The sequence below is a fragment of the Theropithecus gelada genome, chromosome 9, assembly GCF_003255815.1.
Source record: "Theropithecus gelada isolate Dixy chromosome 9, Tgel_1.0, whole genome shotgun sequence".
NCBI classification, from domain to species: Eukaryota; Metazoa; Chordata; class Mammalia; order Primates; family Cercopithecidae; genus Theropithecus; species Theropithecus gelada.
The window spans coordinates 106,157,746-106,178,520 of record NC_037677.1 but is presented as its reverse complement, the minus strand read 5'-3'; positions in this window follow the sequence as shown (position 1 = coordinate 106,178,520).

The window sequence follows — 20,775 nt, the reverse complement described above, 5'->3', positions numbered from 1 at the left end:
AAGTTTTTAATTTTGATGAAATCTCACTTATTTTTTCTTTTGTTGCTTATGACTTCTATTTCGTATCTAAGAATACTTTGCCAAATCCAAGTCATGATTTGTTCCTATGTTTTCTTCTAATTTTGTAGTTTTAGCTCCTACATTTAGGTCATTGATCCATATTGTTTAAATCTCTATATACAGGGCATGTTACTTTTCCTGAGTTCTAAGAGAGTCCCTAAGTTTTTATAAATAGCAAATACTACCCACAGGCAGCAGTTCATGCCTGTAATTCCAGCACTTCGGAAGGCCAAGGCAGGAGGATTTCTTGAGCCTATGCATTTGAGACCAGCCTGGGCAACATAGTGTGACTTTGTCTCTACAAAGCATAAGCAAAATTAGCCAGTGTGGTGTCATGTGCCTGTGGTCCCAGCTACTTGTGGGGCTGAAGTGGGAGGATCGCCTGGGCCCAGGAAATTGAGGCTGCAGTGAGTCATGATCATGCCACCAAACTCCAAATATAGCAGACACTATATTTTCCTTTGAACACTAGACCAATTTATAAGATGATGATTTCTCATATACTGGAGTTTGGTTAGGATCTCAAGAAAAAGACAAGTAATAAAGCCAAGGTGGGCATGTCACCTGAGGTCAGGAGTTCGAGACCAGCCTGGCCAACATAGTGAAACTCCATCTCTATTAAATACAAAAATTAGCTGGGCATGGTGGCAGGCACCTGTAATCCCAACTACTCGGGATGCTCAGGCAGGAGAATTGCTTGAACCCAGGAGGCAGAGGTTGCAGTGAGCCGAGATCACGCCACTGCACTCCCGATTGGGTGACAGTGAGACTCCATCTCAAAAAACAAAAAAAAAAAAAAAAGAAAAGAAAGAAGAGCAGGGCTTTAGCTCTCTATCTTTCACACTATTATTTGTGTTTATTTTGAAATACACTTGCAACCACTTGACTACTGAATTCAGCATAATGGAGGTATATAACATGGTGAAGAGCTGTAATTGTGTTTTCTGTAATGTACAGTTTGAGATACAAGAACATTTTAAAATTTTATTATGAGATTTTATTTATTATTTTTCAAACAAATTAGAGTTTGATAAAATATTTAGAAAGAGCTGGATAACTAACCCAGCACACCAGGCACCTAAAGTGAATTCGACTCAAATAAATACAGTATTTTTTTTTCGACAAATGACCTCTGCCTGCAAGATTTATCAAATTAATGTGGAACAGCTCTACAGGAGCAAGGTAGTAGTCCTGTTTCACAATTTTTTGGACTTTTCACTGTAGGCTGAGGGAAGTATGGAGAGGAATATATTTCATTTCCAAGGGGAGGTTAAGGAAAAAAATGAGTTTGTTTTAGGTTGACAGTGTATGACTCAAAAACTGAAGCTAAAAAATGTAAAAGGCAATAAAAACAAAAATTTTAGTTGAAACTACGATTGTGGAAATTAACTCTGGCTAGTGAAGAACTAAAAGAATCCTTTAGAGTTAACTGAGTTTGTTCAACCATAAACCATAAAATGACTTCTCATATCATAAACTAATTACAAAAGGGCCAGAGTCATCTTGGAGTTTTAAGGGGATCTCCACAGATTAACTGATTTAGGTAGGATTTGGAAATATGAAATATTATTACTAAAATCTATACTGAGTAATGTACCTGAAAATCACAAACAAGTGATATTTAAGTGGTAAAATGTATATTCAGTGCTGGAGTAGATACAGGTGGAAAGGGAGAAATAATGGTCAATGGTGATATCTGGGTTTCTAGATTGCAGTGCCGTTCCTCAAGATATGGGAGAGGACCTGTGCCATGGGCTGAATGTTTTTGTCCCTCCAAAATTCATGTGTTGAAAACATAATCACCAATGTGATCATACTAGGACATAGGGCCTTTGGGAGGTGATTAGATTATGGTAGAGGAGACCTCATGAATGGAATTAGTGCCCTTTTAAATGAGACCCAAGAGTGCTGCCTTTTCCCCTTCACCATGTGAGGAAAAAGCAAGAAAGCATCTTCTGTGAACCAGCAAGGGGGCCCTCACCAGACACCAAACCTGCCAGCACCTTGGTGTTAGACTTCCCAGCATCCAGAACTATAAGAAATAAAATTCTGTTATTTATAAGGTATCCAGTTTGTTTATTTGTTATAGCAGCCTGGACAGACTGAGAAAACCCATTTGGGGAGAAATGACCATGAGTTTACTGGAATTTATTGGATTTGATATGAATTTTAAACATTGAAGAAGAAATATGTGGAGAACCTGTATATCTGGAACTCAGAAGAGGATTTTTTAGCTGGGAATATGTCTTGGAGTCCCATCACGAACATAAAATTACCTATGGAAAAATATAAACAAAAAACAGGGTCTGCATTTAAGCCTTCATATTTTTAAAATATTTAAAGCCAGATAGAAAAGTAAGAGCTAAAAAAGAAGATTTAGAAGGAGTGGCCAGCAGGGTAGAAGAAAAACCATGAGAGAGTGGGAAAAGAGAAGTCAAGGTTAAATGTTACTGAGAGGCCAAGTAAAATGAGGTCTTAGAAGTGCCCACAAAATGCAAGGGAAGGTCACTGTTGATCTTAGTGAGAGCCATGTTGATGAAACAGAGCATGTTGAAGACATGCTGGAGCAATTAAGAAGTGGAGATGGTAAAGTCTGCAATTTGCTCCAACTGAATGGCAATACCATTACCTAAGATGGTAAAGAGGTCCAGATTGGGTCCTCATTTGAGATGATTGGTTTGAAGAAAAGAAGACAGAGCAATAGCTGGAGGAGAATATTTGATTCAACTAAGTTATTTTGATTTTTTAATTTGAAATATGGAAGCAATTTTAGCATGTTTGAAAGCTCATGGGAAATGTGAGGTAGAGAAAGAAATTAAAGACATAGGCAAGGGGATTATTAATAGGTTAAGAGACAAGCAGTTATGGGATTCAGAGTACAGGTAGGAGAATATGTATTTCATAGTGGGAACAGCTCCTCCATGTAATGGGTGGGATGGGGGATAGAATGAAATAGGGGATGAAACGAGAGGAGAGATAGGATGAAATGTGTAGGTTTACAAATATGGTGGTGGGTGGGAGTTCTTAATAGAAAACTAGGTTTAAGCAGCTGGGCCTTTTGATGGCATGTTGAAGGCTCACTGATCATACATTTACAATACTTCTGAGCTGCCTGGTTGGATCATTTTCCTCAGCAGTGCTCAACAATTTGAGTGCAGACAGAGGGAAGACAGAGAAAGAAGTTCAACTAGGAGGGAGTATGGCATGACATTCAAGAGAATCCAAAAATTAATATTTTTGCCTCCAATACCACAAACTGTATCTTAATCTAGCATTATGTTAAGGGTGCTATAGGAATAAACTTTTCAGGGTTTATAATTTGTTGTCATTTTAAACCAGGTTTTGTCAAATCTGGTATTTCTAAGAGGCCCTGATAGTCCCTGTAGACTAGCATAGACATGTTGACTAATTCTGTTATATAGAAAGAGTATTGTGATATCATCATAATTATTAATAATCATAGGCACTATCTTCAATTGATAGCTTATTCTGTGCCAGACTTTGTTGGATCATTATAGATTTTTCCTTAACTCTCCCAATGACAACATTATGATTATCTCTAACTGAATTCAAGACATTTTAAAATAATTCAAATGATTTTTCATGATAATGTATCAAAATGGTAGCAATGGAATGCATCCAGGTGCATGTGACACCATGTTCAAAATGCAAAGAGGGCATTAGATCACCAAAACTCTACACGAAGGAAATAAACTGAGAAAGCTATTCAGCTGAAATGAAAGGAAAAATAACTCAAAGGATGAAATCAGGAGCACAGAGGGTAGAGCCAAAGTCATGGAGACAGCAACAGATGCAAGTGGAGCGATGGATAGGGCTATCTTCTGGCTTGATGGAGAAGTGTGTTGTTTCCACCAATAATATAAATGGAACTCCTGGCTGACAGATTAATTTCTCTCTACTTGCTAAAAGAAATAAAAGTACTTCTTACACTGTGTAACCATGTCTGGATGATACATAAGTCCAACAAAAAATGGGTCTTTCCCACCTGGTTATCCCCCAACCTGAAATACTCTTTCTTCTTCTTATAGAATCAATGCAAACACGACCTCCTCTCACACCCCTTTTCTGATTCTTTCAGGTAGAATCAGTTTCTCCCTCCTCTGTGCTTTCTTGAAACTTTGTACAGAGTTTTATTGTTGTACTAACCACATTATTGTAAAATTATACATACACTTGTTTCTCCCTTCTTCTCCTTAAGAAAGAATGCATTCTTCCTAAGGTTTCATTTTACTCACTCAAAACTGAGTCTCTTTTGTTCACTTCATGCCTGGCATCAAGCATGGTGCCTGGACATGGTCATAGTTTGATGTTTATGAAATGAATGTTCACAGTTAACTGCATTGACTCTGAAGACAGACAGGCCCCTAAGAAGAGAATATATTGAGGCCTTTCTCCACCAAGACACCAAATATTTTTCTAGGCATTGTTCAAGTTGTTTCAGAGTTCAAGTCATGTACAAAAAGAATACCCAATCACTTAGCAAGAATGATAAAGAACCCAAAGAAAAATTCTGAAGCTTTGTCTTTTCACCTTATGATAAATGTAACTGAAAAGACAGTTTAAAAATAGTCCAGAATTCAAAATACCATCTTTTCAGGCAAGCAAATGCTGAGGGAATTTTTTAACACCAGACCTGCCTTAAAAGAGCTCCTGAAAAAAGCACTAAATAAGGAAAGACTCTTAGCAGTCATTGTGATAACACACTCAAGGACACAGACCAATGACACTATAAAGCAACCACACAAATCTGCATAATAACCAGCTAACAATGTGATGACAGGACCAAATTCACACATATCAATACTAACCTTGAATGTAAACAGGCCAAATGCCCCCCATTTAAAAGGCACAGAGTGGCAAGCTGGATAAAAAAGCAAGATCCAATGGTATGCTGTCTTCAAAAGACCCATCTCACATGCAATAACATCCATGGGCTTAACATAAAAGGATGAAGAAAAATCTATGAAGCAAATGGAAAACAGAAAAAAAAAGCAGGGGTTGCAATCCTAATTTCAGACAAAACAGACTTTAAACCAACAAATACAAAAAAAAAAAAAAAAAGATGAAGGGCATTACATATTGGTAAAGAGTTCAATTCAATAAGAAGACCTAACTATACTAAATAAATATGCACCCAACACAGGAGTACCCAGATTCATAAATCAAGTTCTTAGAGATCTCTAAAGAAACTTAGATTCCCACAAAATAACAGCAGGAGACTTCAACACACAACTGTATTATATCATCAAGGCAGAAAATTAATGAAGATATTCAGGACCCGAACTCAACACTGGACCAAATGGACATAATAGACATCTGCAGAATTCTCCAGGCCAAAACAACAGAATATACATTCTTCTCATTGCCACATAGCACATATTCTAAAATCAATCACACAATTGGACACAAAACAATCCTCAGAAAATTAAAAAAAGAAAAGAAAAAAGAAAATTCTACCAACCACATGCTCAGACTACAATGAAATAAAAATAGAATTCAATATGAAGTAAATCACTCAGAATGATACAATTTCATGGAAATTAAATGACCTGCACTTGATTGACTTTGGGGTAAATAATAACATTAAGGCAGAAGTTGAGTTCTTTGAAACAAATGAGAATAAATATATAACATACCAGAATCTCTGAGAAACAGCTAAGACAGTGTTAAGAAGGAAATTTACAGCTGTAAACCCCCACGTCTAAAAGTTAGAAAGATCTCAAATTAACACTCTAACATCACAACTAGAAGAACTGGAGAAGCAAGAGCAAACCAACCCCAGAGCTCCCAGAAGATAAGAAATAATCAAAATCAGAGCTGAATTGAAGGAGACTGAGACATTAAAAACCATGGAAAAGATTAATGAATCCAGGAATTTGCTATTTGAAAAAATTAATAATATAGATAGACTGCTAGCTAGACTAATAAAGAAGAAAAGAGAGATCATCCAAATAAACACAATTAAAAATGACAAAGGGGACATCACTACAGACCCTACAGAAATACCTATAACCATCAAAGACTACTACAAACACCAGTAAGCACATAAATTAGAAAATGTAGAAGAAACAGATAAACCCCTGGACATATACATCCTCCCAAGACTGAATCAAGAAGAAACTGAATCCCTGAATAGACCAATAATGAGTTCCAAAATTGAATTGGTAATAAATAGCCTGCTAATAAAAAAACCCACAAAAAACAACATCCCAGGACCAGATGGATTCACAGCTGAATTCTAACAGATATACAAAGAATAGCTGGTTCCATTCCTGCTGAAACTATTCCAAAAAATTGAGGAGGAGGGACCCCTCAACTCATTCTATGAAGCCAGCATCATTCTGATACCAAAACCTAGCACAGTCAAAACTAAACAAACACAAAACTAAGCATCAAAATCCTTGATGAACATAGATGCAAAAATCCTCAACAAAGTACTAGCAAACTGAATAGAACAGCACATTAAGAATCAAATAAATAATGATCAAGTAGGCTTTATCCTTGGAATGCAAGTTTGGTTCAACATATACAAACTAATAAATGTGATTTGTCACATAAACGGAACTCAGGAGAAAAACCACATGATTGTCTCAATAGATGCAGAAAAGGCTTTTGATGAAATTCAACATTCCATCATAAAACCCTCAGAAACCTAGGCATCGAAGGAATATAGTTCAAAATAAGAAGAAACAGCTATGACAAACCCAGAGCTAACATCATACCAAATGGGCAAAAGCTGGAAGCCCTACCCTTGAAAACAAGCATAAGACAAGGTTGCCTTGTCTCATCACTCCTATTCAACAAAGTATTGGAAGTAGGGGCCAAATCAATCAGGCAATAGAAAGAAATAAAAGGCATCCAAATAGAAAAAGAGGAAGTGAAACTACCCCTGCTTACAGATGACATAATTCTATATTTAGAAAGCTCCATAGCCTCTGTCCAAAAGCTACTTGAGCTGATAAACAACTTCAGCAAGGTTTTAGGATACAAAGTACATGTAAAAAATCAGTTGCATTCCTGTACACCAACGACATCCAAGCTTAGAGCCAAATCAAGAGTACAATCCCATTTACAATTGCCACAGAAAGAAAATACCTAGGAATATATCTAACCAGGGATGTGAAAGATCTCTACAATGAGAATTACAAAACACTGCTCAAAGAAATCAGAGCTGACACAAACAAAAAAAATTACACGCTTATGAATAGGAAGAATCCAATATCATTAAAATGTCCATACTACCCAAAGTAATTTACAGATTCAATGTTATTCCTATCAAACTACCAATGACATTCTTCACAGAACTAAAAAAAACTATTTTAAAATTCATATGGAACCAAAAAAGAGCTCAAATAGCCAAGGCAATTCTAAGTAAAAAGAACAAACCTGGAGGCCCCACATTACCTGACTTCACACCATACTGCAAGGCTACAATAACCAAATCAGCATTGTACTGGTACAAAGACAGACACATAGATCAATGGAATAGCATAGAGATCCCAGAAGGAAAGCTGCATACCTACAACCATCTGTTTCTTTGACAGAGCTGACAAAACAAGCAATAGGGAAGAGACTATTCAGTAAACGGTGCTGGGATAACTGGCTAGTTATTTACAGACAATTGAAACTGGACCTCCTCCTTATAGCATATGCAAAAATCAACTCAAAATGGAGGAAAGACTTAAATGTAAAACCTAAAACTAAAAATTCTGGAAGATAATCTAGGAAATACCATTCTAGACATAGGAACTGGCAAAGATTTCATGGCAAAGATGTCAAAAGCAATTGCAACAAAAGCAATTGCAACGAAAGCAAAAATTGATAAACGGGATCTAATTAAACTAAAGAGCTTTTGCACAACAAAAGTAACCATCAATAGAGTAAACAGAGAGCCTACAGAATGAGAGAAAATATTAGCAAACCATACTTCTGAAGAAGGTCTAATATCCAGAATCTATAAGAATCTTAAACAGATTTACAAGAACAAAAACCAAACAACCCCATTACAAGGCAGGCAAAGGACATGAACAAATACTTTTCAAAAGAAGACATACATGCACCCAAAAAGAATATGAAAAAATGTTCAACATCACTAATCATTAGAAAAATTCAAATCAAAACCACAGTGAGATACCATCTCACACCAGTCAGAATGGCTATTACTAAAAAGTAAAAATACCACAGATGCTGGTGAGGTTGTGGAGAAAAGGAAACACTTATACACTGCTGGTGGGAGTGTAAATTACTTCAGCCATTGTGGAAAGCAGTGTGGTGATTCCACAAAGAAGTAAAAACAGAATTACCATTTTTATTAGTCTGTTTTCACACGGCTGATAAAGACATACCAAGACTGGGCAATCTACAATAGAAAGAGATTTAATGGACTGACAGTTCCACGTGGCTGGGGAGGCCTCACAATCATGGCAGAAGGTGAAGGGGACTTCTCATCTGGTGGCAGACAAGAGAAGAGGGGTTAAATTACATACCTAAGATCATACAACTGTAAATAGCATCTGGATTTAATCTTAGACATAAGATCTGCCTCTCACAGTTTCCATATGTTTCTAATGTTTATCAGAACCCTAAGAATTGACAAAACTGGAACCAGAATGTAATGGAAAGACTTCATGGTAGAGGTAATACTCAGACAAAATTTGACAGAAGAGTGAAAGTTTACCAAGCACAGCACAGTAGGTACCCATAATATTTTCCAATTAATAATCAGTTGAATTATTAATTAAGCTATCTTCAGCAAGCATGGGGTTTTTAAAGACTCTGAGTTAGTTATGACTGTTGGTTATAAGACTCATAAATGCAAGTCAAACTGAATTGAAGAACAAAAAGAGGTAGGAGTTATTTATTAGCTCACAGTCATGGTAAGATTAACAGACTATAACAATGTGAAGAACAAAAGCTCCCTGTCTCTGCTTTGTTTCCTTCTGTGATGGCTTCATTCCTAGTCAGACTCCTTCCACATTTGTGGAAAACTGACCACCAGGTACCCCAGGGTCTCACACTGTAAGAGTAGCCATCCAGGAAATAGAACTCTGTGGCTGGAGCAATGCTAGGCAATCCCTGTATTATTTCCTCTTTCAGGATGAGGAGTTGGGTTGTGGCCAAATGGTTGAGTTCTGGCCAAGAAAAGATGAGTAAGAGGGATTAAAGCCACTTCAAAACCACTTTCATAAACCACTCTTGATGCCTTCTAGCTCTCTCTCTTCCCTTTATCATGATGTCTTCACGGCCCCATGATTCAGATGGAGAAGCTACAACATAGTAAAGTGGAGGCCAACCAGAATTGGACATTTTGTGAACCCAAAAAATAAAGTTTATTGTTGGGAACCGGCCCCCAAATCTGGCCATAAACAGGCCCCAAACTGGCCACAAACAAAATCTCTGCAGCACTGTGACATGTTCCTGATGGCTATGACACCCACACTGAAGGTTGTTTGTTTACTAGAATGAGGGCAAGGAACCCCTGGCCTACCCAGGGTGGAAAATCTAAGGTGTTCCTGAACCACAAACAATATCATGAGCGATCTGTGTCTTAAGGACATTTTCCTGCTGCAGATAACTAGCCAGAGCCCATTCCTTTGTTTCCCATTTTAGTTAATCTATGATCTATAGAAACAATGCTTATCACTGGCTTGCTGTCAATAAATATGTGGGTAAAACTCTGTTTGTGGCTCTCAGCTCTGAAGGCTGTCAGCCCCCTGATTCCCACTCCATACTCAATATTTCTCTGTGTGTGTCTTTAATTCCTCTCGCGCTGCTGGGTTAGGGTCTCCATGACCGAGCTGGTCTCGGCAGTTTATTATCTTAAACCACTGAGATGTGAGGTTTTCTTTGTTTCTTCAGCATGGTCTAGCCTATCTAGATTAATATAAACACAATTTTCCCAATTTTCCAAGGACTAAATCTCTACTAATTTGGACTTTTGCCCAACTTTGCAATAGCTCCAGCAAAGCTAATCAAATATTAGGAGAGATCATTCCCCATATGGTCTGAAATGGGAAAAATAAAATTGCCCTACATTCTTCCATGGCCATTACTGATCTTTTGAGAGATGAATTACTATATATCGTGCCCAATTTCCTGGATCATTGATAGAACACATGCTCACAAGTCTACCAAGAGCTACAAGAATTGTCATTCTGAAAAAAGAAGTTTGGTCACTTTTGCCAACACAAATTTATTGGACATTTGTTAGTCCAGTTATCAAGTATTTTATTAACCTAAAAAATTTTCTTTTATTCACAACATTTTCATGTCTGGGAATTTATGCTACTCAATTTAGTGTGTTTGTTCAAATATAGACGGGCTTTATGTAAATTCCTTATTTTTCAGTAGCACTGCAATCTGGCTTTGTTTCTTTATTAAATATTAATACATTTATCTTGGGGAAAAATTAATTTTTTTCTTTGCAAATCCTACAGAATTGAAAAGTTAAACTCCAGAGATTATGATTCGTATTGTACTTGGGCAATCTCATCTATAATAATCCAACGCTGGGACCAATTTTTATTACAGAAAATCTTTCTTACACTGAAGAAATAGGGCTGGGAATGTTAGCATACTGAGATCATAGGAAAATCCATTCTATTTTTCATACTACAGTATGAAAAATAGTTTTTTCAGTACAAAGAGAGCAGACATAGGTTTTCTTTCTTTAGTGACATAGGTTTTCTCTATTTATGAATTTCAGATATCTCTGGAATGTTCTATTTCCGCAATTGACAAAATTTAAAGGCAACTTCTTTCAAGATTATTGATTTTTTGGGGGGGCAATTGCATAGTTTTGCACTTCCGGTGTTATGGTGTAGACATTTTACTAGGGCTGGACAGAATTTTACAAAATACATGAGACTCAAAAAAGCAGATTTTTGTGCAGAAATAAATGCCCAGATTAGTAATATAGGTGATAAATTAGTATTGAAAATTTCAAACCCACAGGAATTTGAAAAAAAGAAGGATGCTTGTACCCCCTTCATGTAGTTTTATTACTTTTAGCATCTTGCCACAATGGCTCTGTCTGTGTATGTGTATGTATGTGTGTGTATACAAGTACATACACAAATACACACATGTGGATATATATAAGCTTATGATACTTCCTTTTTTCTAAATCTTCTGACAACAGCATGAGGACATCAAATCATCTATCCACTAAATACTTCACTATGCATAACCCAAGAACAAGAATATTTTTCTCCCTAAACAGACTTAATACCATTACCACACTTAGGAAAATAAACATTAATGCAGGAATATCATCAAACATGTAGTCCAGACACAATTTTTAATATTGTCCCACAAAAGTCCCTTATAGTTTTACTCACTTAAAAAATAAGAATCATTTTAAGATATAGACATAACATTTACTGTTGTATGTTTTTAGTCTCCTATAATCTAGAACTTTCATTTCCCTTTTTTCTTCATGATACTGGATTTTTTGACAATTCTTGGCTAGATGTCCTACAAAACATTCCAACCTTGGATTTTTCTTACTGCTAGATCTTGGTTAAATTCAGATCACACATTTCTGGCAAGAATGCCAAAAAGATGATGTGTGTCTCATACTGCCCATATTAGAAGACACAGGATATCAGGCATTCTACTATTGGCCATGGAACCTTCACCATTTGGTGAAAATGGTAACTGTTGGATTGCTCCATTGTACAATTTTCCCTCTGTAATTTGTTGGTAATCTGTTGGGTGACATTTTGAGATAATGTGAATTCATTGTCCAATGCTTTTTCATCCAGTAGTTTTAATATTTATTGATGATTCTTGCTTGGATCAATCATTATTATAATGGATGTTACAAAATGTGATTTTCTAATTCCATTATTCCTTCTACATTTGCTATTAGACATTCCTTTTTAAAAAAGTTTTCATTTGTTTTATCTTTTCTTTCTATGCATTATATATATTTATATAGTGTTCATGTTTAATATCACCGTGGACTCATGGATTATTTAAGTCTAGTTGTTCTTATACATTATGATTTTATTTGTGTTGCTTAAATTATTTCAAATTTGGCCAGGGGCACAACTTCAAGCAAACTCTGCATTTACTTGACAGAAAAACAATATTTTAGCACTCACTTGATTTCTGGTCTAACAAAATGCTTAAATTACCCTCCCTGCTCCAGCCACAGAATGAGTCATATACCAAAGAACAAAACAAAACAATAGTTTTATTGAGATGTATCTTTCATATCATATGATTTGCTCATTTAATACATAATTAATTTATTTTGATGTATTTAACATAACAAGTTAATTTTTTAGTTTTGTCTTCCCAAAAAGAGGCTTCTAGCCATCAGCAACACCTGCTATTCTCCTTCAGTCTCCAAGTGGCCGTCCCCTCCAAGACAGCTCTAGGCGACTACTAATCTACTTTCTGGTTCTATAGATTTAGTCAGTTTTGGGCATTTCCTATTAATGGATTGATACAATATGTGATCTTTTGTGATTAGCTTCTTTCACTTAGTATAGTTTTCAAAATTTCATCATATTATAGCATTTATTGGTACATCATCACTCCTTTTAACCTAAGTGAGGTTTATATTGACTTAATTCCCAAAAAATATGAGACTATGTTCCTACATAGCTCCATTCTATCTTCTCTTTTTGTAGTATTATTGTTTGCATATTATGTCTATATATGTTATAATAAAAACCTGAGAACAGATTATTATGATTACTTTATATTATCTTATATTTTTAATGAAAATGAGAGAAGAAAGTAGAACAAGCAAATATTTATAGACATTATAACATCAACTTTCTTTACTCTTTCTGCTTGTCATTTCTTTCTGTGAATTTGTGTCACCATCTAATGAACATTTCCCTCTTCTACACTTGTTTCTATCCACAGTTTTGTGCTTTTATTGTCAAAGATATTACATATCTAAATGTTATTGGGCTCAGCAATGTAATTATATACATACCGTTTTATAGGTGGAATGCATTTTTCCAATCTGTCCTTGCTTTGGTCAGTTGGAAGTTAGCAGGAGTATCTCAAGCAGTAGCTTCAGTCATGCTTGCACAACTGCTGTTCCTCTTATATACTTCTTTCATCACCATGAAAAAAGCTTCCCTGATAGCTGTTGTCTCCAACCTAGCCCCACAAGTAAACATTGTGTCCAAGACTAGCCTTTTCCTTGTTCTGGAAAAGGTTTTTTGTTGGGACCATACTCTGAGGAGGCAGAAATAAGGGAGATAAGAAATTCTCAATGAATTATTGGGTTAAGAAACCCTTTATCCCTCCTCCTAGTAGAACATCAACAATACCACTTTTTGGATATTGCTAACTAGTATATTGGATCTTCTCCCTTGTTTACTGTTTCAACCTCTGCAATGGAGACAGTAACATCCAGTACCAGTACTCTTCCCATCTAGCCCCTTGACAGATGTGCTCCCTTGTAGAAAGCTTTCCCTGAGGGTCATTAGAAACCTTGGATGAGTGCCTGAGAAGTGCCAGTTTTTTCTCTGATTGCTTTTCACTGAGCTTCTTCCACCCACCCACACCCACACTATGTGTAGTGCTCAGAATTTAGCCCAACCAGCACGTGCCTTTCTCTACCACCTGGTCTTTTCCTCTATTCATCACATAAACATTCCAGCAAATATCCCCGTTACACAATTATCTCCATACCACCAAGCCTCAAGTCTGGTTTTTCTTTTGTTAGAGGGGGAGAAAATACTATATTCTGACAAAACACAAGTCTTTTTGCTCTTTAGCTAAATATCAAGTCCTCTTTTTTATTCCTGAAGTCTTTAGCTGTTTGACTTTTTAAAAAATCAGGCTCACAATGAATAAATCCATATTAAAAACAGTGTTTAGGGCCAGGCGCAGTGGCTCACGTCTGTAATCCCAACACTTTGGGAGGCCGAGGTGGGTGAATCATGAGGTCAGGAGTTGGAGACCAGCCTGGCCAACATGGTGAAATCCCTCTGCTAAAAATACAAAAAATTAACTGGGTGTGGTGGCGGGTGCCTATAACCCCAGCTACTTGGGAGACTGAGGCAGGAGAATTGCTTGAACCTGGGAGGCAGAGGTTGTAGTGAGTTGAGATCACACCACTGCACTCCAGCCTAGGCAAGGGTACGGACTCCGTCTCAAAAAAAAAAAAAAAAAAAAAAAAAGAAAGAGAAAAAGAAAAAAGAAAACAGTGTTTAGCTCTAATTAAAACATTTTCATTATCAGCTTTCTCTTTTAACTTCTCTTGCTGTTTACAACAAAAGAAACCACTGCCTTTCATCTGAGGCAGGTTTCTATAAAGGAACAATTTATTTCACTTCTTAACCCAACTCCATGAATTCCACATTTATACAACATGGTTCATCTCAACATATCAGATCATGATATTTTCATGGTTCATCTCAACATATCAAATGATGATATTTTAAGATTCCACTTATCTTAGAGATGACTAAGCCTTGCTAGAATGCACTGAGGATGGCACCAGGAAAACTTCATCTTTCATTTTGACAGTGTGATATAAATTTCTAAGAAAAAGTACAGCACAAATTTATAAATATCTTTAAGAACTAGAACTTAGGGTAAAGCTAATGGGTAATGGAGCTGGAAAGAACAATGAACTTATTACCTATAGGTTGTTTCATCACTAACTCTCCCTAGTTGTTTGTTTAAACTGAAGTCTTTATTTTGTCGTAATTCGAGAGAATAGCGAATTATAATGTGCCTGGGTTGTCATGTTATTTGAAACATTTCAATAGGTTACTAGCCTAGCATGGTAATTACAGTTACATTTCTAAGGATAACTATGAAGAGAAATTCTGAGTTACAAATGTACATATGGTGTTTACTGACTATTGGTGGTAGCCTCTGTCTAATGCCTTAAAATGTTGTATAGGTTTTTCATTATGGTCACTAGCTATGTGACTTTCGGCAAGTCACTTACACTTGTTAAACAAGAGTTTCCTCATCTGTAGGAATAGACTAATAAGACAATTCAATTGTTATAAGGATGAATTAAGCCTGGCATATATCAGAAATCAATAGCTGTTAGCTAAAATTATTATTATTATCAACATATAAATACTTATTGGGTATCCATTTCATCTCTAACACTAGGCTAGGTTCATTGGTGATTGTCAGAGAAGCAAGAGACGTGATTCCGACTTTCAAGGAATTAAACCCTCTGTGAAGAGAACAAGATGAGACCAGGTATATTAGAGCCCAGTGCTCTCTGCAGGGTTTCTAGGAGTTGAGAGCAGGAATAGATCAGTGAGTTGGAGTAGATAAAGTGGAGGATGGAGACCTCTATGGGCCTATCATGAAGCATAAGTTTCTCAAAATCTTAATCCTCCTCGTGAATTTATGAAAGCAAGTTATACTATATACAGCAGAGATGATAGATTTGGGGCTTACTACCAAGACAAGAGAGAAGAGAATATTTAACAGGAGATGGTGATACTTCCAGAGATGCCGTACTGACAGTACTGCATAGGGTCTTTGCAACACAAGTTCAGTCCTTTCCAACTTTGCTACGAGATTTACAGGTAACACTAAATTTTAGAATAACATTACTGGAAACTTTATGGTACATGCATTAAGAGAAGCTGCTATTGTAGTTTTTCCCATGATATGTATGGAAAAGGAAATCTATTGTCATTCTATTAGAGCTATTTTAATACTCTAAGCATATCATTTGTACATTTGATTGTAAGCCATCAATAGGAGCTTTCAAGAATGATTTTTTCTCAGCAGAAAGAAGATGCAGAAGTGTTATAGTAATTATGGAAACCTACACCCTATATTTTTCACATGTAAAAGATGCATGCTTTCATAGTGTGTGATAATGGAAATGTAGGCATAACCATCTATTTCTTATTATGAATCACCATTTTTATAAGGAAGATAAATGGAGAATCTTATATAGAGGTATATCTTTAAATAGCTGATTAAAAGCAGTTATGAAATTGCTTTGAAATCTGGATGCAATTGAAGCTAATTTGGATTTTCTTATCATCCTAAGATTTCAGAAGTGAATGAAAAAGAATAATAGGCCCTGTTACAAACAAATGACTTGATTCACACCTAAAAGCAATGTAGAATTGTTCCCCAGAATAATGTGTATAGGATTTTGTCTAGTGTTGTGGGAAGTGAGGGACCCTAAACAGAGGGATTGGCTGAAGCCATGGCAGAAGAACATAAATTGTGAAGATTTCATGGACATTTATTAGTTCCCCAAATTAATACTTTTATAATTTCTTATGCCTGTCTTTACTGTAATCTCTGAACATAAATTGTGAAGATTTCGTGGACACTGATCACTTCTCCAGTCAATACCCTTGTGTTTTCCTATGCCTGTCTTTAATCTCTTAATCCCATCATCTTCTTCCTAAGCTGAGGAGGATGAGGAGGTTGCCTCAGGACTCTGTAATTGTAGTATCAACTGCACAAGTTGTTTGTAGAGCATGTGTGTTTGAACAATATGAAATCTGAGCATCTTAAAAAAAAAAAAAAAAAAAGAAGAGAACAGGATAACGGCGATGTTCAGGGAACAAGAGAGGTAACTTTGAACTGACTGACGGTGAGCTGGACGGAACAGAACTATATTTCTCCTCTTTCATAAGCAAATAGGAGAAATACTGGTGAATTCTTTTTCTCAGCAAGGAACATCCCTGGGAAAGAGAATGCACCCTGAAGGTAGGCTTATAGACGGCCCCTTTTAAGGCGACCCGTCTTTTATGGTTGAAGCTGAAGGGATGAAATAAGCCCCGGTCTCCTGTAGCTCTCCCAGGCTTATTAGGAGGAGGAAAATTCCCACCTAATAAATTTTGGTCAGACAGGTTATCTGCTCTCAAACTGTGTTTCCTGATAAGATGTTATCAACGACAATGCGTGCCCGAAACTTCATTAGCAATTTTAATTTCGCCTCAACAGGTGGTCCTGTGATCTCGACCTGCCTCCATTTGCTTTGTGATATTTTATTACCTTGTGAAGAATGTGATCTCTGTGACCCACACCCTATTTGTGCACTCCCTCTCCTTTGGAAAATTGCTAATAAAAACCTGCTGGTTTTACGGCTCGGGGAACATCACGGATCCTGCTGACATGTGATGTCTACCCCGGACACCCAGCTTTAAATTTCTCTCTCTTGCGCTCTTTCCCTTTATTTCTCAACCCAGCCAAGACACTTAGGAAGTAGAAAAGAACCCACGTTAAACATCGGGAGTGGGTTCTCCCAATAGTCTAGACCAGTCAGAAATGAATGTTCAGGAAAATGCACAGATCTACCTGTTTTAGTGTTAGCTTGGAAACAAATTTCGTAACAGTAGTAAAGACTAGCCTTCCAGACGATTAATCTCCCCTAAAGACGGAAAAGAATATAGTATCTTGAGACTATCATAGATGGAGGATGGTTGGTTTTGAAGTATCTAGATATATGTATCTAAGAATCAAAAGTGGGCTCTTATCTCACTCAATACACAAAATTTAATTTGAGATGAATCATTGACTTAAACAGTAGTGCTAAAAATCATAAGACTTCTAAATACTAGCTGAATATTTTCTATGACTTTAGGATAGAAAAAGATTTATTAGAACACAAAAGGCATTCACAAAGGAAAAAACAATAAATTAGATTTCATCAAGATAAAAAAACTTTTGGTCATAAAAAGATGATGAGAGGGCGAACCACATTCTGGTTGAGAATATTCGCAAAATATTATATCAGACAAAGAACTTGTTTCATGAAACTATATGGAAAGGCTTTTAATTGTGGAGTGACTCAGTCATGTTTTTGTTTTAATATATCACTCTGGTAGCTGTGTTGGATGGGTTTTTAAAAAACAGGATTGGACACAGGTGGAGAGCAGGACATTGTGATTGTCATCCAGGTAAGAGATGACAAGGGCCTGGGATATTAGATACAGTTTCATGTAGAAAATTCTCTGAAGTTTTCAATGTAGTGAGGACCAAGAGAAAATCTAATATGTGTTTTTAATTCCTTCTTATAGACTGGTGTTTGGGAAGCTCGGTATGATTTCCGTTACGTGAGGGTTGCAGAAAGGTCTTAACTCTTTACAATTGTAAATTTTAGTTTTTGCCCATTATTTCGCCGATTTTTTTCCCGTAACAGTGTTTTTCTTCTTCCTTTGTGGGACACAAATGACAAGACCATTAGGTCCTTTTAATATTGTTCCACAGTTTACCAAGGCTCTGTTTTTTTAATCTCTTTTTCTTCTTTGTTTTTCAGATTGGGTAATTTCTATTGTTCCATCTTAACAGTTTAATAACCAATTTCTCTGTCATCTACATTATTCAATTGAGCCCACTCAGTGAATTTTTATGTCAGATATTATAGTTTTCAGGTTTGAAATTCATATTTGATTCTTTTTTATAGTTTCTAGTTCTCTGCAGAGAATGTATATATGCTTCCATCAATTTTAAGCATTTACCTTTATTCCTAGAGCTGATTATAATAGCTGCTTTAAAACCTTTGATAATTTCAACATCTGTAATATCTTGTGTTGGCATCTGTTAATTGTCTTCTCTCTTGAGACTTGGATACTTTTTGATGTTCTTTTCATTTTAGGTAACTTTGAATTATATCCTGGGTGTTTTGAATATTTCATTGTAAGACTCTTGGTCCTGTTAAAGTCCTCTGGAGAATGTTGCTTTAAAAATAATAAGGAAATCAAACCCAGCAATGTTCAATTCATGAGTTCTGTTTAGCTCTTCTTCATGTGAGGATTCCAACATCAGTTCAGTTTTCAAAGCCTTTGCCATCCTGCTTGTGGTCTGTCCCATCATGTGCAACTTGGTGATGAGCCTGGGACTTGTGTTGGTTCCTAACAGAATGAAGGGAGAGACACTTTCCCAGGTCTCTCCTCTGGAATCCCCCTCAGCCTCTCTTACTCTGTGTTCCATTTCCTACTCATCTGACAAGAAAGACTGGATTCCTTTTGGAGCTTTGTCCACACTTATTTCTGCACAGTTCCACATGGCTGGCACCACTTTGGGCACAAAGTAGTGAAAGAAAAAGAATGGAATTTCTCTACACTCTTTGGACCACAGGGGTCCCTCTCCCGAATTCCTCTGGACTCGAGAGACAGGTTTTATCTTGGTTTTAGATGACTGTTCTGTTGCCACCTCTACCACTATGGTTAGGGCTGCCTTTGAACTAGGGTTGGGAGTAAGAAAGAAAAAAACAAAACAAAATGAAAATAATTCCGTCTATACTCTCAGACCCACAAGGACTCCTTTTTCTTGTCTTCTGACCAGAAAGACAGGGTTTTACTCAGGTATTTTTTTGTGCCTGCTCCCTACACAGTTACACGCTGGGATTGCCTTTGAGTCAACTCAGGGGAGAGAAAAAAAGAAAAAAGTAAGAAACTCATCCCATGCAGATCATTCTCCAAGTTTTGTCTCCTTTCTGCATTCTGCTTGCTGTTTACTTTTCGGAGTTCTTAGGTAGTTGCTTTTTGTATTTTCCGACTCTTTAGTTGCAATTAATATAAGAGCCAGGCTATAGCAGGCTTGTTCCATCTTTGTTGGCACTGGAATTCTCCATTTGTGCATTCATGACCGGCACTTTTAAAAGTTTTAATTGACGTTCCCCTTCCTGTGTCCAAGTGTTCTCATTGTTCAATTCCCACCTATGGGGTGGGGGAAGGGGGAAGGGATAGCATTAGGAGATATACCTGATGTAAATGACGAGTTAATGGGTGCAGCACACCAACATGGCACATGTATACATATGTAACAAACCTGCACGTTGTGCACATGTACCCTAGAACTTAAAGTGTAATAAAAAATTTTAAAAAGTTTTAATTGACATGAAGTATAGGGTATAGGGTACAAGAGTGATGTTTTGATGCATATACACAATATGTAATGATCAAATAAGGATAATTAGCATATTCATCATCAAAGATATTTATCATTTCTTTGTGTTGGAAACATTAAAAAATCTTTTCGAGACGTTTGAAGATATACAACAAATTATTAATAACTATAGTCAACCTAGAGTGCTTAAGAGCACCAGAACTTATTCCTCCTATCTCGCTGTAAATTTTTGGATTTGTTAATCAGCCTTTCCCTGTCTTCCCCTCCCCATTACCCTTCCTACCTTCTATTAATAATGATTCTACTCTCTACTTCTGTGGGCTTAGCATATTTTAGCTTCCACATATACATGAGAATGTGTGGTATTTGTCTTTCTGTGCCTGGTTTATTATAGTTAACATAATATTCTCCAGTTCCATCCATGTTGTTGCAAATGATAAGATTTCATTATTTTTATAGCTGCATTATATTTAATTATGTATATGTACCACATTTTCTTTATCCATTCATTTATTGCTAGACATTAGGTTGATTCCATCTATTGGCTACTGTGAATACTGCTGCAATAAACCTGGGGTGCAGATATCTCTCTGATACATGGATTTTCTTTCTTTTGGATGTATACCTAGCAGAGGAATTGCTGGATCATATAGTAGTTCTGTTTATAGTTCTTTGAGGCATCTCCATACTGTTTCACAGTGGCTGTACTAATTTACACCCTCACTAACACTATATGAGGGTTCTGCTTTCTCCACATCCTCACCAGCATTTGTCTTTTGAATATAAGCCATTTTAACTGGGGTGAGATGATATCTCATTATAGTTTTAATTTGTATTTCTCTCATGATTAGTGATGCTTGTTCTTTT